We start from the raw sequence: 26,170 nt of genomic DNA on the forward strand, positions 1-26,170 counted from the left end.
CTTTCTTCCTTGGAGGGACCTGAATTTTAATGTTTGCTTGTCAACATCATGAGATGGACAGAAATTCACTCTGCTTTATAGGGATTTTCTGCTTAGCTTGCTTAGCTTCTGCTCTGCTTAGCCTCTGACTCTGCAGCAAAATCATTTCTTGGTGCTTCCCTTCCCTACTAGGGTCTTGGCCCCTCAGTCCAGGCCACCTGGGGACACCTAAACTCCAATTTTTATGTACTAAGCCCCATGAGACTACTGGCTCTCTACCTCTAGCAGAAATCCTCTGCTAAATTTCATAGATTCTTGTTCTGCACCATGTATTCAGCAAATTCTTCAAGGGGAAAAGAGAAGCTTAGAACATCAGCATGCTTTTTTGAAGTTCCCTTGGCTGCATAATTTTGGTTTAAGTCCTGGCTGCCTCAGTAGGTCTCTGATGCTTTGCCTGTTTTTTTTTTTTTTTTTTTTGCGGTACGCGGGCCTCTCACTGTTGTGGCCTCTCCCGTTGCGGAGCCTGTGCTCTGGACGCGCAGGCTCAGCGGCCATGGCTCACGGGCCTAGCTCCGCGGCATGTGGGATCTTCCCAGACCGGGGCACGAACCCATGTCCCCTGCATCGGCAGGCGGACTCTCAACCACTGCGCCACCAGGGAAGCCCTCTCTTTTCTTTTTTTAAATCCACCCTTTCATGTTGTTCTCGGCAAAAGGATTAGTCTGCAACAACCTAGTCCCTCAGAGCCAGGAATGGAAGTCATAGCTTGGGTTCTCAATCAAAAGTCTACTGCTTATTAGCTGTGTGACTTTGGCAAGTTATTTGACCAAACTATTTAAACATTCTGAGTTTCAATTTTCTCTTATGTAAATGAAAATAACACCATCTCATAAGTGTTGTGAGGATGTGAAGATTAAATGTCTGTAAAATGTCTAGTAACAAAAACACTTTAATGAGGGCTTACTACATACCAGACACTTTAAATGGATTTAATAACTTAATGTAGATATAGTTACTATCTCCCATTTCCTTTTCAAGATCACATACTAGTAAGTGATGGAGCTAGGACTTGACTTAAGAGCATTTTTCTTACTAACTACTCAATATTGCTTCTATAATATTGCTTTAGTATTGTGCCTGACACTGGTGTGTGCTCAATAAATGTCAATTATTATGATACAGAAAATACAAATGCTTCAGAAATATACTAATCAGATCAGTTTTTCTACTTTTTTCATTGATTTATTTTTCTCCTTTTTCATTTTGGCATAAAGATACTTACAACATCTTTCAATATATTTTAAAAGAAGCTATTGTGAAAAATGAATGTCTAATAGCCTACTGAATGAATAGGTAATAATTTGCTTAACCATTATTCTATTGTTGGATATCTAGAAGGTTTCCATTTTTTAAAACATAATAGATATCAGTGCCATTAACATTTTGTCCCTTTCACTATTTTCCTTACTTGAAGCATTTTCTCAGAATAAAATCGTATCAGTGGAATACTGGCTCAAGATATGAGCATTTTATTATTGCTGACACAACAGCTATGTTGTTTTCTCAAAGAGTTGTAGTAATTGTGGAATCACTGGCAATAAAAATGAAAGGTTTGTGTCAAGAGAACATTAATTAAAGCTATGAAGTATAGGAATGAAGGAAGTGTGGCGATGGAAAGAGAAGGGAGATATAAATTTTGAGGCTATGAAAGAAAAAAGTGGAGTATCTGGATACTATTGATATTTCTTGTGAAGCAAGGGGTATTAGTTTCACTTAAAGGAGTAGGGATGGAAGAAAAGGGCTGGGCTTTGTTGAAAATTCCAAATGCTTAAATACAAATACACATATGTACACATCAAAATCTTTCAAGAGTAATGTTTCTATGATAGTTTTCAAAAGATCTGTGTCTTCCACCCCACCTCAATGCAATCTGGGATACAGATAAATACTATTTAGGTGTAATTTACAGATGGACTATCTGATATATTAGGGTTCAACCTGATCTTCAGTATCACTTCTTATTCTAACCTATCACCAAACATTTAGTAATCTGGTGTGTGGATCTTTATTATTGTTGTTTTAAAACACACAGAGAAATGATCTTTTAAGAATAACATTAAATTATAAAAAATTATAATACAAATTACAAAACCACCACATAGATTGTTGTTTTCACTTAGCTCAATTTAGCAAAATGTACTCGGAAGCAGGAGGCCTATGTTCTAGGGCCCACTGTGTGACTTTATTTGGTGTGTAATTTTGAGTCTTAATTGTCTTATCTATATATTGGGGTATTTTATCTGACTAAAAGCCAGCATTAGAACATGGCATCTCTTGTTTTATATTCCTGATCTAAAATTTGTCTAGTGAGCATACTATATTGAATAAAAATGAAAGAATCTCTCTTCCTTCACTAATATGTACTGTGCTTTAAATATCTCATTAACCTTGTTATCATGTTAGACTTGTTATTTTAAAAGTTACTGAAAAAAAAAAGTTACTGAATACTTTGTGGGCCTCTCTGAGGGCCATTTCGTCTGTTCCTTCTACCATCAGATGACTGTCAATGTATATATTTAAAGGCAGTTGCTTTCCTACTACTACCTTCCTCCCACTTTGCCCCTATCATAGATTTTGGAGTAGTACGTACCTGTTCATCAGGGAGAAACAGAAAGGGCCTTGAAAATTTGGGCTTAAAGAGAGTCCTTCCTCTCTTTGTCTATGTGCCATAGCCTCCCCAATAAAAAAATAAAATAAAAAAACTTTCTCTGCTAACTGCTTCACTATGTTCATATGTAAGTAAGCGCCTGATCGTCCAAGTTCCATTTCAGATTTCTCTTCCAGTTTCCATTAGTCTCCATGAAATTTTAGTAGTGATACTGAGAGATCATGGAGTTTGCGACTGATAATCGGCTGCATTCAAATCCTGTCTCTGTCACTTACTGGTTAAGTGACTTTGGGCAAATGACCTAACCTCTCTAAGCCTCTATCTTCTCATATGCAAAGTGAAGTTAGTTAATACCTACAACACCAAATTATGAGAATTAAGTTAGTTGAATGGGAATTGGAATTATGGCTAAATGTAGTTTAAATGTGAATATCATTTAGAAAATAAGGAGAACACCACTGAATAAAAGTAGTTTTTGAGCTGATTCAAATTAGAGGCTGGTTTGATTCCTAGGGTTCTTAAAAATACATACCCTTTAAGGAAGCTATTCCAGATGAGGTAGCAAATATAAAGGCTTTGAATACCTTCATGCTCCAACAGATGCCAATTCCATGGTACAGAAACACTTAACCATATTACAAGCAATAACCAAAGAGAAGAATAATTTTATGCCTATCCAATTAGCCAAAAATTTTTGCTGGTGAAATTGTGGTTAAAACAACACAGCTGTATGTTGCTGGTGGCATCAGAAGTTAGCACAACCTTTTAGAGAAATAATATAGCTATTGTATCAAGAACTATAAAATGCCCACTCTTAGAATGAATAATCCCACTCATAAGACTTTATTCTAAGAAAATAATTCAATAAGGAAAGTAACTATGATTTTATTTAATAGTGCCTGGCACATAAAAGGTACTCAAGTACTTCTTCAAATGAATACCTTCACGCGTACTGACTTCTCCAAATCACTGCCCTTGGTTCCTTCCCATTATGATCTAACTATTTTCATTATATGGGGATAGTTTAAGAATCAAACTATAATATTTGTGTCTAGTCTCTGTTCTCCCATCTTCTCCAGTAACTTCACTGGTGATTGCTATCAGACTCCCTTATGATACTTTCACCATCTGAACTTAGTTGACCTTCACACTGAAACTAAGTTGACCACATACCACATCCTTGACCCAATCAAAAAGAAATCTGAAGCTTCCTTCAAGTTCCTAAAATGTCGTTCTTCTTTGTCAACACCCTTCTACTCTAATCATTCACCTCACTGCCTGCTTCATAAGACACAAATAGCAGAAACCTTCACATCCATCCTCAACTGAACCTCAACATACCTTTAGTCCTGTACCTAGACACTTACATTTCCCTCTAGGATCTGAGAAAGAATTATCACCTCCTGCTTTCCTTCTAGCTCCATCCAAAATCCAAATTCTTCAAGTTTATGTATCTCCCCCTCTCTTTTTTAACGGTATAATTCACATACCATAAAATTCACCCCTTCAGTGTACAATTAGTGGTTTTTAGTATATTGGTATACAAGGTATTTTAGTATCAAGGTTGTGGACTCATCACCACTATCTAATTCCAGGACATTTTCATCATCCCCTCAAAGAAATCCCATACACATTAGCAGTCACTCCCCATTCTTGCCCTCCACTCCCTGGCACACTAATATACTTTCTGTCTCTATGGATTTTCCTATTCTAGACATTGCATATAAATGGAATCATACAGTATGTGGCCTTTTGTGTCTGGCTTCTTTCACTTTAGTGTAATATTTTCAAGATTCATCCATTTTATAGCATGTATCAATACTGTATTCCTTTTTATTGATGAATATTTTCCACCGTATGACTATACTACATTTTGTTTATTCATTCATGCACAATTTGGTCTGTTTCCATTTTTTGGCTCTTATGAATAATGCTGCTAGGAACATTTGGGGAAAAGTTTTTGTGTGAACACATTTCTAATTCTTTTGGGTATGTAACTAGGAGTGGAACTGCAAGTTAAGTATCTCTTGATACCTAACTCTATTCTGTTTCTGAGTTCAGACAGCCTGGGATATCTCTCAAAATGCAAACAACTCTACACTGACTCCCTACCCCACCTTCACTCAAACACCTTCAGTCTTCAGAATCTGTACATATTAATTACCACTTAGTTGTTTCCAATTAAATTGAGGGCAGGGATCAGTTCTCATAGATCTCATCATATAGTAGGTGTTTAATGTATGCTCAATATATTGATACCCTATGCTCACAAATGGGAGAATTACTTACCCTTTCATTCAGCAGATCTTTGAGTGTCTACTGTACATAGGTCACTGTGTTTACTACTGGCTATAGTGGACAAACGTTATTCATCAGTTTCATCTACCCCAACTGCCAATTCAACTCCACAAATATTTACTGAATACTTATGATGTGAATGGTATTGTGCTAGGTTTGACAGCAGACACAGATAGGAATATGTTATAGTCTGCAGACTTTTATGACAGTTCATAAACTCTACATGACAGTACAGTAACAACAGAAACATACAACAACAGCAGTAGCACTGTATATTAAATGCCATAAGAAAAGTACAAAATGCTCTGGAGTGTCAACAGACACACATATGGTTGGGAGAATGGACAGAGAAGAGGACAGACATCAGACAATACTCCTTGAAGCTGAAGGTGGTACTTGAGAAAGGGCCACAAAGAAGGTGGCATTCTGATAGATAAGGATTCCCAGGAAAAGAGAAAGTGTTCCACACAGAGAATAGCATGAACAAAGATAGAAAAGGCTGGATACTGTATAGAATTTTTTTTTCAGAGACCAATCTAGTTAGGAATGTGTAGATGGGTAATGACAGAAGAGACTTGAATATTAGGTTTAGTATTTAAATAGGTTTAGAAGAATGATTCAAAAAGTCTTCCGTTAACAATTCAAATTACTTTAGTGATTCCTTAACCTTTTCTTGAAACTTTTCTATTATGCTTATTATCTAAAGTAATCATGGAAATTAGTGATTTCTCCTTCCACAAGGAACAAAAAATGAACTCTTGACAGCTAAGTGAGCATGCTTAGCTCACTGAGACTGGGGAAGGATGAATTTGAATAATTCTAGCACTGCATCCCGATACTTCCGGGAATATGTAAGGCTTAAAACAGACATGTAGGCAAATCCCCATAGCTAGAATAACAGAAGCAAACTGGGGGAAAAATAATAGCATTCATTAAGCTGCTAACACCAGGAATTGTGCCAGGTGATTTACATATAATATACCTGATCCACCAAATAACCTCATTTAAGTTTATGGCAAGTGAGGCTCAGAGAGGTCAAGTAAATTGTTAGAGGTTACCAAGCTAATAAGAAGCTCAGCTAGTAAAATGTAGACATCACTTTTGAACCCAGGCCTGTCTGATCCCATATTTTCCCCATTGTTCACTTTTATTTGTGAACAAAGGAGGCTAGAATGGTAGGGTCATGATGCATGCATCAAAGAAAAGGGCTGAATATTTAACAGATGGGCTTTAAAGGTCTGGAGAAAAATTAGACTGAAATATTCAAAACTGGGTTTAGAATGGCTTAGAGATCAAGACCAAGAGAGATCAAGCTTAGGGCTGTTTCTTGATCAGTTTGAACAATGATCACACTATAGAGCTTATTTAGGAATATCCAGGGAGCAAAATTCCAGCTTTGATTTGGAAACTAGAGAGTAAACTCCAAGAGAACACGGATATTTGTCTGTATTCACTGATGTATCCCAAGTCCCTAAAACAGAGACTAGTATACAGTAAGCACTCAATAAACTTTTCTTGAAATAATGAAAAGTCACATAAGGGGTATTCTCGTTTGAATACTCTTGAAGGCCCTGAAATAAAGACAGCAGAACAGTAGGTTTAAAAACCATTCATGTTGTTAGCATATTCTCTTTAACACTCAACCCCATGGCAAAAACAAGCAACTCCAAAACAACAAACATACAAAAAAGCAGTAGTTGTAAAACAACAGCATGATTTTTTAAAAGAAGGTAGACAAAAGAATGAAAAGACCCTTTTGCATTATAGATAGCATCTAGTACTTCGTGGGTAATCAAATTTCAGTGAGATGGAATCCAGAATTTTGACCTACTGTTTTAATATTTCAAACTGCTGTGAGCTGTGAGCCGTATATCCAATGACTGCTTTTTGGAAATGAAAATGGTTATCTAATCTAAATATTCTGAAAAAAATGGACAATCTCTTTATTATTGATGACAAGGAATGAAATGAAAACCTCAAATTCATTTACTTAAAGAAGTAACAGAGTACACTTACAAAAGTCTTTACTTTTCTAATTTTGATAGTATGTTTCTATTAGAACATGCAAAGAAAACTGCAACAAAGAACATTAAGGGAAAAAAAAAAAGCCTTTGGAAGACAGCAAGCCTCTCTACAGAAACTTTTAAAGAGAATAAAAGCAGGTTCCATGAACTTCCCTCTATTTTTCACAAGCTTTTCTAATATTTCTTCTTTGACGGAACTAATGAATAACTGCCTGTTATCACAAAACATCTTTTTTCAAATATGTGCTTTAAAAATTGCTTTCTTCTGAACAGACAGTTCTTCAAGCTGCTCAAGTCTCTCAGCTGCAACAAGTTTTCTTATTTCTATTATACTGCATTTCTTCCCTGGAATAGTATAAAGACCAATTTTAAAAACTCCTTTGCTTTACAAAGATAATTTCCTACAGGCAATACTGCTGTATCTCAATCAATATTTTAACTATCTTTTCTCTATCTATTTCATTTAGTTCCACAATCTTTACTCACTCCAGTAATTCTTAATACTGTAGTTTAATAGTTTAATTTGTCAGGGTGATCATATCATATATTCTTCTATATTACACTAATATAGAAGATAATGAACACTTTCTTTCTAATCAATTAATAGTTGTTTGAGGCAGTATACATGTCCCTAACCTTCTATTAATAACAACACAGACATAATTGTGTCTTGCCTTTTCAACTTCTGCAGAAATTCTATAGTTCTTTAAAAGATAACTCACTGATTTTAGGGTCTTAGGTTTTTTTTTTTTTAATGTCTATAGAAAGTTAAAACATATATTTTTTCCTTACTGTAACATTTAAGTTACAGTTGTTTAAATATTTTAGTTTAAATCACATTTTCTAATAAACTCTAAACAAACTAGCTTTCGAAAAGAACCAGAATTAAAACAGTTGCAAATTCTGAGAGGAGATTAGGTGACAACCCCAAAGGAAAAAATACACAGGCCTTATTCTTTTAAAAATTCTTGAAAGACACTACAATTCACTTGATATTCTAAAATTACTAAAGTTGTTGAGATTTCGTAAACTCCAAATAGATTGATTCCTTCAGTACCCTGCCCACCCCAACTTACCAAGTACTGTGGTACTTGAAAACAGAAACCAAAAAATCAAACTGTTGACTGTTCATTACCACTTTACGTATAGTTTCTTATAAAATATTGAGAATATAGGAAAAACAGAAAATTCTGGTATTCATCTTTAGTCCTTTGTGAGCCAAATTTTCCCCCTTCTTAAAATCTGAGCTGAATCTCATGATCCCTGCACCATGCCTTAAAACTACAAAGTGCAGACACCATTTTTTAATCGGTGCTGAATTTAATTAAATCACAAAGGGGGAAAATGTACTACACTGCAACTTTCAGTTGTTACATGTAAGTTACCAATAAGAATTTTTAAAGCTGAGGAAGTTGTTTTCAGGCCCAGGGCAGAATCTGTAGCCTAAAATCAACAGGTCTAAGGATTTAAGATCCCGATCACATCAGTTAAGATAACACCAAGTAATTGAGTACTTCAGTATGATATTTTCACTCCGATAAGGTGAAAATGCTTCAAAATTTATGTAAAATATTGAGTCCTTAAGGAGGTCCGTAATAAACGACCTCCTTAAGAATAGCTACAGAGTTCCTGTGGCATGTCAAGGCAGAGAACACCCCTAAACCTCACTAAGTCAAGGTTGGACTTGAGTAAGGGAGAAGGGGTGGGCAATTCATGAGTCACACAAGAAAGCATGTCGTATTGTAGAGACGAGTAAAGGGTTTTAACAAGGGGTTTCGAATTCTTTGAATAACTCATTAAGAAAATTCTGCTGGGGAGAAAATTTTCCTCTTACACTTGGAACCAAAAGTCACATAAATTCTGACTGGAGGCTGGTGATTAGCACAACTTCGTGGAATAACCTAACTTTTCACGTAAGGCACAATCCCAAAGCTTTAAGATACCGTCTATCCATATGGCACCAAGCATCACCTTTTCAAGCCCTCGCCGGCACAGGAAGTGGGTTGGACACCCCAACCCATCACCCTACCCCCACAGGAAGTGAGTTATGTTCCCCCCTCCCCCAGAATGGCCTTCCTCCCCTCCCCCAACCGGAAGTGAGGCGCCCCCATTCAGTCGGCCTCAAACCGAGACAAACCAATAACAGCAAAAGAGGGATGATCTTCAAGGGGTGAAGGGCACATCCACTGTGGCCACCCCCAAGCTCGCCTTGCTTACTGACCTGCTGACGACAGGGGTAGGCAGGGGCCTGGGGCCTAAAGAAAGTCCCTGGCACAGGGGACAATTCCCTGAGCCCCTCTCAATCGCCTTCACTCTTCTCACTGCGTCGCCTCACAGCTTGACAAAAATTCCTCCGCAGTACTTTATTTTGATGTCTTTTCTTTCCCTTTACCTAATCGCTTAACCACCTTCCCATAGGTAACTTCTCTAATGCAGCACTTAAGGCTGTTCTGGTGAGGAGAAAAATGAAATATTATTCCCCATACCTTCAGAAAAATGGAGGGATTATTTTGTTCAAAGGAGGCGAAGGACTACGTGATTACGCAAGGTGAGACTTATTTTCGCGGAGGTTTCTGGGAGATGTAGTTTTTTACATTGCTAAGGCCTGCAGAAAGTATTGGGACTTAAATTGGTTATTACTATGTGCTGGAATCCTTGAAGACACATATCCTGTATTCGACTGTAGGCAGACCTAAGGGGCTTAGGCACCAAATGGACCAATACTTCGTTCCCTTTTTTCCCCTGGTACGTAATTGAACTGAAATTTCCTTTCACGCCGGCCCAAGGTCCTGGTCGTCCCGCCCTCTTCCTTTGGCCACGCCTCCCTCAGCCAATCAGACGCTCTCTAGTTCTCTTCCTCTGGAGGTAGGAACGCGAGAGGAGGGGCCTCATGGTGACTCCTCCCTCGGGGCTGAGGCGAGACTGGGAGAGGGCCGTGGCCTCGTGCGCGCGCGCGCGCGCGTGTTCGCTCAAGGAGCGCGGCAGCGAGTGCGCGCGCGGAGGGGCGGCGCGCCGGGCTGGGAGGAGGCGGGCAGGCTGGTGGGCCGGGCGGTCTACGGGCGGCCGGGAGCGCGCGGTGGACTCGGCGGCGGCTAGTAGTTAGTTAGTTGTTGTTAGTCAGTGTCAGTTGCTCGGCGGTGGCGGCCGCGGTCACCGGGAAGAGTACTGGACGGCCGGCGAAGGTAGTCACCGCGGCGGCGTGTGAGCCCCTCAGGTAACTGGGGCAAGGTTGCCCACGTCGCCTCCTTTCCCTTCTCCTCTCGCGCCGGCTTGTGGGACCTGGGTCGCCACGGGGTGAGGGAGCTGACCTGGGGGAATCCGGGCGGGGCGGCGTGGGGTCTGGGTGGCGCCGCCGCGGGGGCTTTGGCGGCCGGTGCGTCCGGCCCGGCGCGGGCTCTCCGGCCACGGCCACCCCCGCGCCCTGCCGCCCCCGGAGCCCGCTGGCGCCGCGCGCCCCCAAGCGCCCCCGCTCCCGCCCCTTCTCTCGGTGGCTGTGGCGGCGGCGGCCCCGGCAGCTCGGCGCCCCCCAGAGGAGGGAAAGTTGGGACCTGGCGGCGAGGGACGACCCCGGGCGCTGCTGGAAGGCTGCTGGGGAAAGTGAATCTTGGAGGAGCCGGACGCGGTGAGGCTGGGGCAGGAAGGACTCCTTTCGCTCCTGCTAAGTCTGCACGGACATCCACCTCCAAACCCGGGAGGATCCGGCGCAGCCTGGCCAGCAGCGCCAGGGTGAAACCCGGTGACTCTTTGCCTGCTCACTTGGCTCTACGGTTTGTGAGGCCCCCTAACGTGCGGGTTTCCTCGGTTTTGGGGGGATTTTGAGTGGTTCGTTGGGTCAGTTTTGTTTCTCCTTCGCCCTTTGACTCGTCCTTTCTTGCAACTTTTCTCACCTCCCGCGTTGAGGACTTGCCGTCTGAGCCCCTTCTCTACCCCCTCCCTGTTGCCTGCACCATACGTCTGAGAGCTTGATTTCATTTTTTCGTCCTTTGACTGCATTAAAGACTGCTGAGAGCAACAGGAAAGAGGAGCCCTCCCACCTTTAAATGTTAACTTTTTTGCAATACGTTGTGTTTTTTAAGATCCCCGTTTAGGAATTTGAGAGCTGTGGAATGGAGTTATTGCAAGGTTGGGGTTGAGGGGATAGTGACGAGTTAAAGGAAAACTGATTTCATCTTTATTGGCCTTGTTATAGAAAACCTAATACATTTTCTTTTGCCTCTGTTAAATGTGGTAAGATTATACGTTGAATTAAATACTTGGAGATTTACATGAAAGGTTATATTTAGGTCATTGTATTATGTATGTCCACAGCTTTTCACCTGAATTGGGATTGCCTTGAGGATTCTGTTTTGGGGCCTACCTCTTGATTTTTGTTCAGCCACAACGCCTTTTTTTCTTTTCTTTTTTTTCCCCTGATAAACGAAATGATGTGGTAATGTGTATAGTCGGAGAACCCATATTGCTCTCTGCAGTGTAGAAGTGAAAACCGTGAATTATCCACAGGGGTAAAACTTTCCATGAGCAATCTTGAATACTTGCTTCATGATGGCTTCTCTATAATCTCAGAACATTTCTAGATAGCTCAGTCCACTGACTACCCTAATTACTTTCTGAAGTGCCTGGCACTTCTCTTCGGTGACTCGTTTAGTAAACTGTAATGGCAAGTATGGTACATTTACTTGACTTCAGAGATGGGAATTGTAGCCTCGACCCAGAGATTAACAGTTAACAATGGAAGCAGAATTCATACCATTGCTAGTGAGTTTTGGCTATGACCAACTCACAAACTATGTGAAAAAAACAAACATCTTTCCAAAACTGTCAGAGGGGAAGAGGGGAAATATTTTATCATGTCTTTATTTTTGGAGACTCTAACATGACTATATTATGTGGGGAAAAAAATGTCATTATTTTCTTTAAGCCTTTTTGATGTGTGGTCCTCTTCTTCATCCTTTCCCCGCCCCCGCGCATTTATGGTTTGACATTTATGTTTGGCTGGGTTCCAGGATGGGAAGAAAAGTATTTTGGTGAAAGGAAAAGATAAGATTGCTTTGAACTATTATGATACTGTGACTATTCATTTTACCCAGAGATAGTACAGAAAAACTTCTTCCATAATTTTTGTACCCCATTAACATTCTGTCAGAAGTCATTTTTAAGAGTCTATCCTGAGGCCCATAAAGAAATAATGCCACTTCATAACTGTTCCCGACAATCACATTAAAAAATGTGTTCCTGGAATGTGTTGTATGTGTTCTCATATAAACATTTATCTTTGTACATTTATGATAATGTAAATATTTAAGTCTGAGAGCTTAAAAATTTTATTTGCTTATTTGCATACATGTTTTTCAACATCTAGCAGTACCAACCATATTTGCCAAATAAGCATCATCCATAAATTCATGCTTTGGCACATAATAACTCTTCTAAATTGTTCCGTGGTGAAGCACCATGAGATTAGTGTTTGCTTCATAAGAGAGATTTGTTGTTGTTTTTAACTGTAATGATGCTCTGTTTAAGTGGAACAGGTGCTGGGCTCTAGCTGCTTGTGTTGAAACCTGCCAAATCATACTCTTTTGTTGGATGGGTTATTTGAGTAATTTAGGAACCAAACTGTGGCCCCTGGCATGCCAAGTTGAGTTCAAGGCTCCATTTCACTGCTGCAAATTCCTGTTTTCACTGTTAAGAGGTAGTTGTGTGTGATGAGCCTTATTTTCTTATTGCTCTTCTCTTTACTTTAATTCCTACTCCCTACCTTCGTTCTGATCCTTTCATTACTGGAGCTCTTGGGAAAGTCTAGACTCCTTCTTTGCTGGTTTGTTTTCCTTGGAGAAATTCTAGTAACTTTCAGGCCAGGAATAGATAGTTCACATTTGTTCAGCAAATATTTTGAGTGCCTTTTAAGTGGTAAACATGGTGGTAAGCCCTGAGTATATGTACAATGATATGCCTTTTTGCAAGGAGCATATAGTTTAGGAGGAGAAGATAGCTGATAACCAATAATTATAATGTGGAGTGATATATAACAGGTGTAAGCAGATTCCTTTGGATGGAAGCACAGAGCAGGAGGGGTAGTTGACTAAGACTTGGGGTCTTGGGAGGGGCATGTCCCAAAATGCATCTTAGTGGGTTACCTGAGCTAATCTTCAAAAATAGATAGCAGTTAACTAGGTTCAGAAAAAGGGAAAGGACATTCTAGACCAGTGCTGTTCTGTAAAAATATAATAATACAAGTCACAAATGTAATTCACATATGTATTTTAAAACTTTCTATTAACCATGTTAAAAAAGGAAAAGGTGAAATTAATTTTAGTAATATATTTTATTTAAGCTGATATATCTAAAATTTTATTTCAATCTGTAATCACTATAAAAAAGCATTATTGAGATATTTGACATTCTCTTTTTCATACGAAGTCTTCAGAATCTGGTATGTATTTTATACTAATACCACATCTCAGTTGTGTCTAGCCATGTTCAAGTACTCAGTAGGCACAAGTGGACAGCAGAGTTTTAGAACAGGAGCTGATGAACTGATAAGAAGCCAAATCACTGAATGCCTTATGAACCAAACTAAGGAGCTTTAACTTTGTCCTGAAGGCTGTGAGGATTTAGTGGGGGGGAAAATTATGCTGTGATAGAATCATATTTGTGTTCTAGGCAGTGAGGTGAATGCTGGATTAGAGAAGGGCAAAACTGGAAGCAAGACCAGTTAGGAAGCCATATTCCTGATGAGAAATGATGAGAGAGGTAGAAGAGGGGTGGATGTATAAGAGGTTTAGGAAGTATTATCAACAGGACAGGGTAAATAATCAGATTACAGAGTTGAGCAAGATTGAAGATTTAGCATGATTCCCATATTTCTCTTGTGAGCTACTGAATGGGGCAGACAACTAAGAGAAGCCAAACATCTGTGCCAGACAGACCAAAGCTGAAAAAAAGAACTATGCGAGAATTGTCACAGAAGCTGAGGGAGAAGAATATTTCAAGGAGTAGGAGTGGACAGTACTGTATCCTGCCATGAAAAGGCCAAGTAAGATAACTGAAAAAAGTCCCTGAAACTTGGTGATTAAGTCATTTGTAACTTCAGCTAGAGCAGGTAGCTACATTGTAGTGCTTTGGGGGTAAGGGGATTGAAGAGTCAGTGACGGCTAGGAAGGTAGCTAATTGAGAGGGATACAGTGTTTTCAACAAAGGACTGAACAAATAGTATAGGTGAAGGGAGATGCAGGGGATTTAGAGAAGTTTACTCCTTCTACCCCTTTTTTAAATTAAGAGGGTCTTGGGCATGTTTATGTGGGATTGGAAAGCACCAGTGGAGGGGAGAAATTGAAGCAGTGCTGGGGAGGTGGAGAGATGGGGGACAGAGGTGATTGATGGAGCCAAGGATTTGGAGACAGTAGGAGGGGATGGGATCCAAGGCATAGGTAGAGAAGTTGGCCTTGCGTAGGAGATGATTTTCCTTTTTTTTTTTTTTTTTGGCGGTACACGGGCCTCTCACTGTTGTGGCCTCTCCCGTTGTGGAGCACAGGCTCCAGACGCGCAGGCTCAGCGGCCATGGCTCACGGGCCCATCCGCTCCGCGGCATGTGGGATCTTCCCAGACCGGGGCACGAACCCGTGTCCCCTGCATCGGCGGGTGGACTCTCAACCACTGCGCCACCAGGGGAGCCCGATTTTCCTTTTTCATTGAGCAGAAACGAAGGAGGTGAAATTGGAGGCACTGTAAATAAGTTTCTAAATGATAGGGGCAGGAAGGAGAACGAATTGATGTGTCTTATATCATTTTTGAGTACCTGCTTAGAATGATGGGGAACATGGTAGAATAGGGATTCTTTAAAAAGAGAGTGTAAGTGTATAACAGCTTCCAAGCAGTGGTGTGGGGGAGAGTCAGACAGACAGACTCACGACTAAGATAATGAAAAAGGATTGTTAGGTAGCATTGAGGACCCATTTGAGGTTGTAGACCTTGGATTTGTAGGGATACCAATTTGCATGGTTTGATTTTTTCTCCAGCACTGATCACTCTGGGTATGTACAGCTGAAGAAACCATTTAATACTCACAAGAGCTCATAAGGTAGGTACTGTTGTTGTTCTCCTTGATTGTAAGATGAACAGCTGGCGGTCAAACCCTGGTGGTTCAATTCCAGAGCCCAGGCTGTTACCCACTGCTTTGCAGATGCCTGCTTGGTAGAAATACCTAAAGGGCAGTTGGTTGAGGGAATTAATGATGTTAGGGACTGACTGAAATGAACTGTAGAGTCCAGGTTGGTTCATGAGCAGGAATCATAGAAGGGGTGATTCAACTGGGAGAAAATGAAGGGCGTGAAAGTTAGAGGTCAGTGTGAAGCCGAAGAACTAGTGAAGAGGGAGCAAAAATATTAGCTTTTACTTATGGATTACCTACTATATGCTAGACACTTTAATACCTTATTTCTAATCCTAACATGAGTGTTATTAATCTTACATCCATCCCTTTGTCATTCTCCTTCAGATGAAGAAACTGAGGATTAGAAAGGTTAAGTTACATATCCAGAGAGACACACACTATCAAGTGATACAACCAGGATCCAATACCCATTCTTTCTTCTCCAAACCATAGTGTTCTCAAGTAAGGAGATAAGAAAGAAAATGCAGTAATGATGCAAAGTGGTAGAACGACACTGGGATATTAAATTTAGGACTTCAAAGGTGTATCATTCATTTAACAAATGTTTGTTGAGCATTATGAGCATGCTAGGCATTGTTCTAGGTGCAGAGGTTATAGTAGTGAACCAAACAGACAAAAATCCCTGCCCTCGTGGATCTTACATTCTAGAGCGGGTGAGACAGACATTAAACAAAATAAGTAACTTGTTATACAGTATTAGAAGATGATAGATAGGTGCTGTGGAGGAAAATTAAGCAGGCAAGAGGGATAGGTATGCCAAGGGGTGTGTGCACTTTTAAAAAGGATGTCTGGGAAGGACTTGGTGAGGAATGAGCAAAGGCTTGAAGGATGGAGGTAATCAGGAGCACACTAGGTCTAAGAAACAGTTTGCATTGGCCCTGAAGCAGAGGTGTGCTTGGTGTATTCCCAGAACACTAGGAGGTCAGTGTGCCTGGACTGGAGTGAATAGTAGAGTAGAAAGTGGTTTCTACTTTGTGGAGAAACAAAGTGGAGAGATAACTGGGTCCAGATTACATAGAGCCTGTAGAACATTGGAAGGACTTGGGTGTTTATTTTTTGAGATGGAAACCATTACAGGTTTTTGAGCAGAGTGACATGATCCGATTAATGCTTTAAAAACTTCACTCTGGCTACTGTGTTGAAAGTAGTCTGAAGAGGTGAAGAGTAAAAACTAGAAGATCAGTTAGGAGGCTCTCTTTAAAAATCTAGTTGAGGGTAGTGGTGTCTTAGACTAGGAAATTGATGAGAAATGATTGGATGTGGATATATTTTTAACTTTTTATTTTGAAATAATTTTAGATTTACGGAGGAGTTGCACAGATAATGCATAGAGTTTCTTTATGCCAGTGTTTCTCAGCCTCAGCCTTACTGACATTTTGGACCGGCTAAACCTTTGTTGTGGGGATTGCCCAGTGCTATACAGGATGTTAAGCAGCATCCCTGGTCTCTATCTATAGATGCCAGTACCACACCCCTGTTGTAACAATCAAAAATGTCTTTAGACATTGCCAAATGCCCCCGTGGGGCAAAATTGCTCCTATTAAGAATCACTGCTGTATACCCTTCATCCTTTTCTCCCTAATGTTAACATCTTACATAACCATGGTACATTTGTCAAGCTAAGAAATTAACATTGGTACAATGCTTCAGACAAACTGCAGACTTTATTTGTATTTCACCAGTTTTCCCACTAATATTCCTTTTCCATTCCATTATCCAAACCAGGATACTACATTGCTTTTAGTTGTCAAGTCTCCCTTATCTCTTCTAATGCATGACAGTTTCTTGGTCTTTCCTTACCTTTTATGACCTTGATACTTTTTTTTTTTTTTTGCGGCACGCGGGCCCCTCACCGCCGTGCCCTCTCCCGCTGCGGAGCACAGGCTCCGGACGTGCAGACCCAGCAGCCGCGGCCCCATGGGCCCAGCCGCTCCGCAGCATGTGGGATCCTCCCGGACCGGGGCACGAACCCGCGTCCCCCGCATCGGCAGGCGGACTCCCAACCACTGCGCCACCAGGGAAGCCCACCTTGATACTTATTTTTAAAGAGTACTGGTCAAGTATCTTGTAGGATGTTCCTCAATTTGGGTTTTCTGAGATCTTCTCATGATTAGTTACTGAGGTTTGAGGAAGAGTATCACAGAGTGAAGTGCCCTTCTTATCATGCCATAGAGGAGATCCATATTATCAACATGACGTCACTGGGTGATCACTTTGTTAAGGTGGTTTCTGCCAGATTTCTCCATTATTTTTCACCTTCCATACTCTGACCATTAGAAGCAAGTCATTAAATTCAGCCCACACTCAAGGGGAGGGGAATTAAACTCCACTTCCTGGAGGCAGATGTATCAAAGAATTTCTGGACATATATTACAACCACCACAGTAATTGGTAAATATTTTGGGAGAGATACTTTGAGCCTTTGCCAGTATCCTGTTTCTGCTCACTGATTTTATTTATTTTAAAAAATTTATTTATTTATTTATTTTTGGCTGCATTGAGTCTTCATTGCTGCGCGCAGGCTTTCTCTAGTTGCGGTGAGCGGGGGCTACTCTTCATTGCGGCGCGTGGGCTTCTCATTGCGGTGGCTTCTTTTGTTGCAGAGCACGGGCTCTAGGCGTGCAGGCTTCAGTAATTGTGGCTCGCAGGCTCTATAGCACAGACCCAGTAGTTGTGGCACATGGGCTTAGTTGCTCCGCGGCATGTGGGATCTTCCTGGACCAGGGCTCAAACCAGTGTCCCCTGCATTGGCAGGCGGACTTTTAACCACTGAGCCACCAGGGAAGCCCCTCTGCTCACTAATTTTAGCATTCATCAGTAATCTTGCCTGCATGTACTGTTTATTTTCCCTCATTCTTACTACATTTATTAATTGGAATTCTTTTGTAAGGAAAGTTTGTTCCTTATCTATCTAATCATTTATATCAGTTCTAATTTATGGATACTTACTTTATTCTTAGGGTTATAATTCACTTGGTATCATTATTTATTTTGTTGCCTGAATTATTCCAGCTTTGCCCATTGGGAGCTCTTTTAGGTTGACTTCTGTGTCTTTTTGATGTGCTCCTATCCTTTGTATGTGTACATGTTACACTTCTTTATTTTCTGGCACTACTAGATGTTTCAGGCTCATCTTGTATTTTTCCTGCCTCTGCCCTAGACTCATTTCTTCAAGAAATTCTGATTCCTTTTATTGGAGAATGATATTTTGAGGTCAAGATCTGGATGTTAGGTGTGCTTGTTGCTACTGCTGCTAGATGCTGTCAGTGGACAGAGCTAGGAAATATATGTATGCATACTAATCTGTGTATCCACACATCTATATTTTTTTCGGTGTGTAAAATATATCTCTGACTCTAACTGGGTATGTTTTGATCCAACAAGGTTTGCTGATGGATTGGATGTGGAATGTGAAAAGAGAAGAGTCAAGGATGACTTCAAGGCTTTTGGCTTAAGCAACTGGAAGGATGGAGTTGCCATTTTCAGAGATGGGAAGACTGTGAGCAGAGCAGGTTTCTGGGTAGAGTTCAAGAGTTCTGTTCCAGACTGGCTACGTTTTTGAGATGTCTAAGAGACGTGTAATCGAGATGTCAAGTCAGCAGTTGAACAAATGAATCTGTAGTTCAGAGGAGAATGGTCCAGGTTGAATACATTTAGAAGTTGTCAGTATAGATAAGATCACCTGAGGAGTGAACGTAGCTAGAAAAGAGGTTCAAGGGCTGACCCCAGGGCATCCTAGTCAGAGAGATGAGGAGAAGCAGTTCTGCAAAATGATAAGGATTGGGGTGTGGCTGTAGGGTGGATTTCATATCTATTATTAATAAGCACTTTTTTAATACCTGTTATTGGCAAGGCACCAAGCCATTTTGGGAGTTAACATTGTGCCGTAAATTTACAATCTAGGATGAGACAAATTACAGACTGAAAAAGAAAGTAGCAGTGAAAGGCAAATACCAGATAATGGTTCAAATAACATTACTAGAGAAGCTTCTTAGAGGACATAGGCATAAGAAATAATGAACTCAAGCCTGTGCCAGCTACATATAAACACTAATGTAAATATGTATCAGTCAAAGAACTTGTCAAGGTTTCATTAAGCTCTTAGGTGGGTAATTGTGCCTTTAGTTATTGCTATCAATTAAACCACTCAGTGAACTGGTTAGGAGGGTTTCTGCTACACTTGACTTTTTTTTTTTTTTTTTTGGTGGTACGTGGGCCTCTCACTGTTGTGGACTCTCCCGTTGCGGAGCACAGGCTCCGGACGAGCAGGCTCAGCGGTCATGGCTCACGGGCCCAGCCGCTCTATGGCATGTGGGGTCTTCCCGGACCGGGGTACGAACCCGTGTCCCCTGCATTGGCAGGTGGACTCTATCAACCACTGCGCCACCAGGGAAGCCCTACACTTGACTTTTTAACTTTTATCTCTCTGCCATCTTTTCACAGTCAGTTGGATTCATCTTAAGACTGCTTAAAATAAAATGTTTCAGTGTAAAATCAAGCAGAATTGGCCTTCATCTTCTGCGAACATGCAACATTTTTGACTGCTTCTTTCATGGATAGTTTTAGACATTCACATTTGTCACTTGGTTACTAAAGTCACACCCCAATGCGATTATGGAACTTTACAAGTAATTTAAATGTCTAACCTAGTAAACCAAGGTTTTAGTAAAATATTTTAATTTCAACTCCTTTGCACTAAAAATGGATAGGCTTTCATTGCCAGCTGATAAAAGGTGGTATAGCATGAGAAAGGCAGATTGTACCTATTGAGTAATTATTTATCAGTCACTCTCTAGGAACTTAAGAAAAATGAGGGGTTTATCTACTTTATAACATGGGGGCAAAAAATCACGGGATTCCATTCTCAATTCTGCCACTGAATGGTTGGCAAAGCTATTAACCATTTGTATGTACAGTGTGTTGTATTTATTAATTGGGAGAAACTTTAGCATATTAATATGCTGAGTGAAAAGAGACTCTGCCTTGAGTGCAAAGACTGTCTTATTAGCGCAGTTCCTAGCATGTAATGGATACTCAAATGGTTGTTGAATGAAGGAATTACGTAAAATACTTTACCCTTGTAAAGTAAGACCTGAAGAGTTATTTAGCTTGCTCAAGAAACCTGAAGATACTGAGAACTTCAGTTGTGTAAGTAAGAATTAGGGCAAAATAAAATAAATCTGTATGCTAACATACTCATTTTAGGCTAAGCCAAACAAACAATACTACTCTTTAAAAACATGATCCTTATGTATCAAGTAACTCATAATCCTATCCTCCATGAGTAGAAAAGAATTCTAGTTCAGGAGTCAAGCAGCCTGAATTTGAATCCTGGCTCAACTGCTTACTAGCCATGGGCCCTTAAGTTAGTTTCTTAACTGTGCTTCAGTTTCCTCATTTGTAAAATGGGGATAATACTTACACCTACTTTATGGGGTTGTGAGGTGAAAGAAGAATAATAGCAAGCATGTAAGTGTTTGATACACAATGTGTTTAATTTTAACTGTTATTATAAAAGTGTTGAGAGAGTAATATTTTAGTTTTTCATTTTCTAGAAAATTATGTCTGCTGAATGATAACTAAAGGGAAAACAAAAACTCTATGTGAACAAGGAAAGAAGACTGATGGGAAATTATACTCATAGTAATGTGTTTGAACTATGAATAATAGGTTTTCTACTTTTTGCTGTCTCCATTTTTTTCACTTTTAATTTGCTTAGCAGATTTTATTAACTGTTTAACGATAAGACACTGGGCTTTCATGAGCATATTGCTTTTTAGAGAGTCAGCATTGCATTGTGGTTAAGAGTGTGGATTGTGAACCCAGACGGCCTGGGATCGAATCTCATCTCTGATGCTTAATAGCGGTGTGGTCTTGGGAAAATTACTTTATTTCTCTATCCTTAGTGTTCTCATCTGTAAAATTGGGATATTGATAGTACCTACCTCAGAGGGTTAATGAACTAATAATCGAAAAGTGTTTAAAATAATGTCTGGGGCATAGTAAGTATCATGTGCTGTTGAATAAAATAATGGTAGAAATATTACATTTAAAAATTAATGAAAGATTTTAGCTTTCCAGTATATTTATAGGTTCACCCACATTACGTAGACTATTTCGTTTCTTATCTTTTAGAGGAAAGTTTTCCTCATAATCCCCTCTCTCTCCCTCCCTAATCTTCTTTGGTTCCCTTGATGATGGAGGAGCAGGAAAACTCTTTCCTCCTAAATCCTTTATATGACAGGAGCACTTTGCATTGTTTAAACTTAGTATTCTCCCCCACCCATAATTTTCATAAGAGATTGATTTACTTTTGTTATTACAAGGGAAGATGCCATGGTATACTTCTTAAATATTTTGAAATAATGAGTTGAATATTTCAAATGCTGAGAAACTGCCTTCTTCCCAGGTGTGAAACAGTTTTTATAGATTTTATTTGGGTATGAAGTAGGAGTAATTGTGGGAGTTTGTGTGAAAGAAGATTTAAGGCATTGGAGAAGCAATAAAAAGTATTTTCCTAATGTCAGTTCTCTCCTTGACTTGAGAAATTGTTTTTGCAGCAATATCCTTAGACTGTTTTTCAGCATTTGCCTTTGGGGACTGGCTGCATTCACAGTGTTAAACCTCAGAACTAAATATTTCAGGTAGATTGCCAGTTCTTAATTCAACTATGGTCCTGAAGTTAAAAGAGGTTGTTGGTTTCCAGATTCAATGAAGTTAATATAAGGAGAGAAGAGAATCCTGTAGTTTGATAATCTTTTTCTTCTATATAGAATAAGACAAAGTATACATTGTTTCTTATATACTCCTTTCCTTACAAATGCAGCTTGTGGAATGATAGCATCAGTGAATATGTAAGTTGCACTATAAGCAGCATAGAAATAATTTATAAATATAGTAGTTCCTAATTTAGAGAGTTGAACTTTAATTATTGACTTAGATTTTATTTCACATATATATGTTTATTAAACATGTGCAAATAAAATTTGAATCCTATTATAAATGCAACTTGTAGTTCTGTTGTCAGTTTTGCATTCCAAAAGTCTGTTAAAAGATCTTGTCGTCTAGAAAAGGATGTGTTTTGTATTCTTTTGTAAAAGGCAACTACAGGGTTTTATGTTGCAGGAATGTTGACCCTCTCTTCTCTTATCTCCTATGGGACTGCATGGTCTGGGTTTTCATGGACTAGCTGTCTGACTAGGAAACCGAATCCTACTGTACAGATTTCTTTCTAATTCTCTCTGTCTTTTTTGGCTTCAGATCTGAAGTAGAGTTTGATATTACCTATTATACTATACATCTTTAAATTTTATGATAGAAAAAAATTAGCTTTTTAAAAATTATGTAAGTTTCAGGTGTACAGCATTATAATTTGATATCTGTATATACTACAAAGTGGTCACCACCACAAGTCTAGTTCCCATCCGTCACAATACTGTTGACTTCCTTTGCCCACTTTGCTCACCCCTTAATCCTCTTCCCCTCTGGTAACCACTAATCTGTTCTCTGTATTTTTGAGTTTGTTTTTGTTTTATTTTGTTTGTTCATTTGTTTTGTTTTTTTTAGATTCCACATATAAGTGAAATCATATAGTATTTTTATTTTTCCATCTGACTTATTTCACTTGGTATAATACCTTTATGGTCTATCCATGTTGTCACAAATGGCAGGATTCTATTCTTTTTTATGGTGAGTTAATAGTCCACTGTGTTTGTGTGTGTGTGTGTGTATACACACACATATACATTCATCAGTGGACAGTTGTTTCCATATGTTGGCTATTGTAAATAGTACTGCAGTAAACATAGCTGTGTATATATTCTTTTCAATTAGTGTTTTTGTGTTCATCAGATAAATACCCAGAAGTGGAATAGCTGGATCATATGGTAGTTCTATTATTATTATTATTTTTTGAGACATCTCCATAATGTTTTGAGACATCTCCATAATGTTTTCCATAGTGGCTGCACCAATTTACAGTCCCACCAACATTATACAAGGGTTCCCTTTTCTCCACATCCTGTCCAACATTTGTTATTTCTTGTCTTTTCTTTTTTTAAATTTTTTTATTTCTTGTCTTTTCAATGATAACCATTCTAACAAATGTGAAATAATATCTCATTGTGGGTTTGATTGGCATTTTCCTCATAATTAGTGATGTTGAACATCTTTTCATGTGCCTGTTGGCCATCTGTATGTCTTCTTTGGAAAAGTACTCAGATCTTCTGCCCATTTTTTAATCAGGCTTTTTTTGTTTTGTTTTGTTTTTTTGTTCTTGAGTTGTGTGAGTTCTTTATATATTTTGGATATTAACCCCTTTTTGGATATGTGATTTGCAAATACCTTTTCCCATTCAGTAAGTTGCCTTTTTGTTTTGATGATGGTTTCCTAAAAGCAGAAGCTTCTTTAGTTTGATATCCTGTTTGTTTATTTTTGCTTTTGTTTCCCTTGCCTTTGAAGTCAGAACACACAAAACATTGCTAAAACTGATATCAGTGAAATTACTGCTTTTGTTTTCTTCTAGGAATTTTATAGTTTCATGTCTTACATTCAAGTCTTTAATCCATTTTGAGTTAATTTTTGTGTCTAGTGTAAGACAGTGGTCTAGTTTCATTCTCTTGCACGTGGCTGTTCAGTTTTCCCAATATTATTTACTGAAGAGACTATCCTTCCTCCACTGTATGTTCTTTGCTCCCTTGTCAGAAATTAATTTACATATATGTGTGGGTTTATTTCTGGGCTCTCAATTCTGTTCTGTTGATCTGTGTGTCTGTTTTTGTGCTGGTACCATACCATTTTGATTACTAAAGCTTTGTAGTATAGTTTGAAATCAAGGAGCATGTTGTTTCCAGCTTTGTTCTTTCTCAGTGTTGTTTTGGCTATTTGGGATCTTTTGTGGTTCCATACAAATTTTAGATTTGTTTGTTTTAGTTCACTGAAATGTGCCGTTGGAATTTTGATAGGGATTGTATTGAATCTGTAGATTGCTTTGGGTAATATGGACATTGTAACAATATCTGTTCTTTCTATCCATGAACACAGAATATCTTTCCATTTTTTTGTGTGTCTTCAGTTTTTTTTGCTGTGTCTTACAGTGTTCATTGTACAGGTCTTTCATCTCCTTGGTTAAAGTTATTTCCAGGTATTTTATTCTTTTTGATGCACTTATAAATGGGATTGTTTCCTTAATTTCTCTTTCTGATAGTTCATTATTAGTGTATAGAAATATCACAGATTTCTGTATGTTGATCTTGTATCCTGTAGCTTTACTGAATTCATTTATTAGTTCTAACAGTTTTTTAGTGGAGTCTTTAGGTTTTTTTAACATCTTTATTGGAGTATAATTGCTTTACAATGTTACTTTCTGCTTTATAACAAAGTGAATCAGTAATACATAGACATATATCCCCATATCTCCTCCCTCTTGAGTCTCCCTCCCTCCCACTGTCCCTATCCCACCCCTCTAGGTGGCCACAAGGCACTGAGTTTATCTCCCTGTGCTATGCGGCTGCCTCCCACCAGCTATCTGTTTTACATTTAGTAGTGTGTATATGTCCATGCCACTCTCTCACTTTGTCCCAGCTTACCCTTCCCCCTCTGCGTATCCTCAAGTCCATTCTCTAGTAGATCTGTGTCTTTATTCCCATCTCGCCCCTAGGTTCTTAATGACCATTTGTTTTTTGTTTTTTAGATTCCATATATATATGTTAGCATACGGTATTTGTCTTTCTCTTCCTGACATACTTCAATCTGTATGACAGACTCTGGGTCCACCCACCTCACTACAAATGACTCAATTTCGTTTCTTTTATGGCTGAGTAATATTCCATTGTATATATATGCCACATCTTCTTTATCCATTCCTCTGTTGATGGACACTTAGGTTGCTTCCATGTTCTGGCTATTGTAAATAGAGCTGCAGTGAACATTTTGGTACATGACTCTTTTTGAATTATGGTTTTCTCAGGGTATATGTCCAGTAGTGGGATTGCTGGGTCATATGGTAGTTCTATTTATAGTTTTTTAAGGAACCTCCATACTCTTCTCCATAGTGGCTGTATCAATTTACATTCCCACCAACAGTGCAAGAGTGTTCCCTTTTCTCCACACTCTCTCCAGCATTTATTGTTTGTAGATTTTTTGATAATGGCCATTCTGACTGGTGTGAGATGATATCTCATTGTAGTTTTGATTTGCATTTCTCTAATGATTAATGATGGTGAGCATTCTTTCATGTATTTGTTGGCAATCTGTATATCTTCTTTGGAGAAATGTCGATTTAGGTCTTCTGCCCATTTTTGGATTGGGTTGTTTATTTTTTTGATATAGAGCTGCATGAACTGCTTGTAACTTTTGGAGATGAATCCTTTGTCAGTTGCTTCATTTGCAAATATTTTCTCCCATTCTGAGGGTTGTCTTTTCGTCTTGTTTATGGTTTCCTTTGCTGTGTGAAGGCTTTTAAGTTTCACTAGGTCCCATTTGTTTATTTTTGTTTTTATTTCCATTTCTCTAGGAAGTGGGTAAAAAAGGATCATGCTGTGATTTATGTCATAGAGTGTTCTGCCTATGTTTTCCTCTAAGAGTTTGATAGTGTCTGGCCTTACATTTAGGTTTTTAATCCATTTGGAGTTTATTTTTGTGTATGGTGACAGGGAGTGTTCTAATTTCATTCTTTTACATGTAGCTGTCCAGTTTTCCCAGCACCACTTATTGAAGAGGCTGTCTTTTCTCCACTGTATATTCTTGCCTCCTTTATCAAAGATAAGGTGACCATATGTGCGTGGGTTTATCTCTGGGCTTTCTATCCTGTTCCATTGATCTATATTTCTGTTTTTGTGCCAGTACCATACTATCTTGATTAATGTAGCTTTGTAGTATAGTCTGAAGTCACGGAGCCTGATTCCTCCAGCTCCGTTTTTCTTTCTCAAGATTGTTTTGGCGATTCAGGGTCTTTTGCATTTCCATACAAACTGTGAAATTTTTTGTTCTAGTTCTGTGAAAAATGCCAGTGGTACTTTGATAGGGATTGCA

At 39.2% G+C, this 26,170-nt stretch overlaps 2 protein-coding genes across 37 annotated transcripts in view; one reads left to right on the forward strand and one right to left on the reverse strand.

Annotated features, from left to right (window-relative positions):
* Positions 1-9,721, reverse strand: part of HMG20A (high mobility group 20A) — a 69,748-nt gene extending 60,027 nt beyond the window's left edge. For 2 of the 5 annotated variants that reach the window (XM_067754393.1, XM_067754403.1), the window contains exon 1: positions 9,191-9,508. The gene's annotated coding sequence lies outside the window, so the exon portion shown is untranslated. Of the gene's footprint in view, positions 1-9,190; positions 9,509-9,609 lie in introns of those variants that run through there. The other 3 variants (XM_067754428.1, XM_067754410.1, XM_067754383.1) reach the window with 3 other exon arrangements.
* A 274-nt stretch (positions 9,722-9,995) lies between these two features.
* The window catches only part of PEAK1 (pseudopodium enriched atypical kinase 1), a 295,689-nt gene continuing 279,514 nt past the window's right edge, over positions 9,996-26,170 (forward strand). For 23 of the 32 annotated variants that reach the window (XM_067754665.1, XM_067754536.1, XM_067754489.1 and 20 more), the window contains exon 1: positions 9,996-10,183. The gene's annotated coding sequence lies outside the window, so the exon portion shown is untranslated. Of the gene's footprint in view, positions 10,184-10,523; positions 10,737-14,984; positions 15,047-18,523; positions 18,660-26,170 lie in introns of those variants that run through there. The other 9 variants (XM_067754650.1, XM_067754657.1, XM_067754741.1 and 6 more) reach the window with 3 other exon arrangements.

The sequence above is a fragment of the Pseudorca crassidens genome, chromosome 1 (assembly GCF_039906515.1).
Source record: "Pseudorca crassidens isolate mPseCra1 chromosome 1, mPseCra1.hap1, whole genome shotgun sequence".
Taxonomy (NCBI): domain Eukaryota; kingdom Metazoa; phylum Chordata; class Mammalia; order Artiodactyla; family Delphinidae; genus Pseudorca; species Pseudorca crassidens.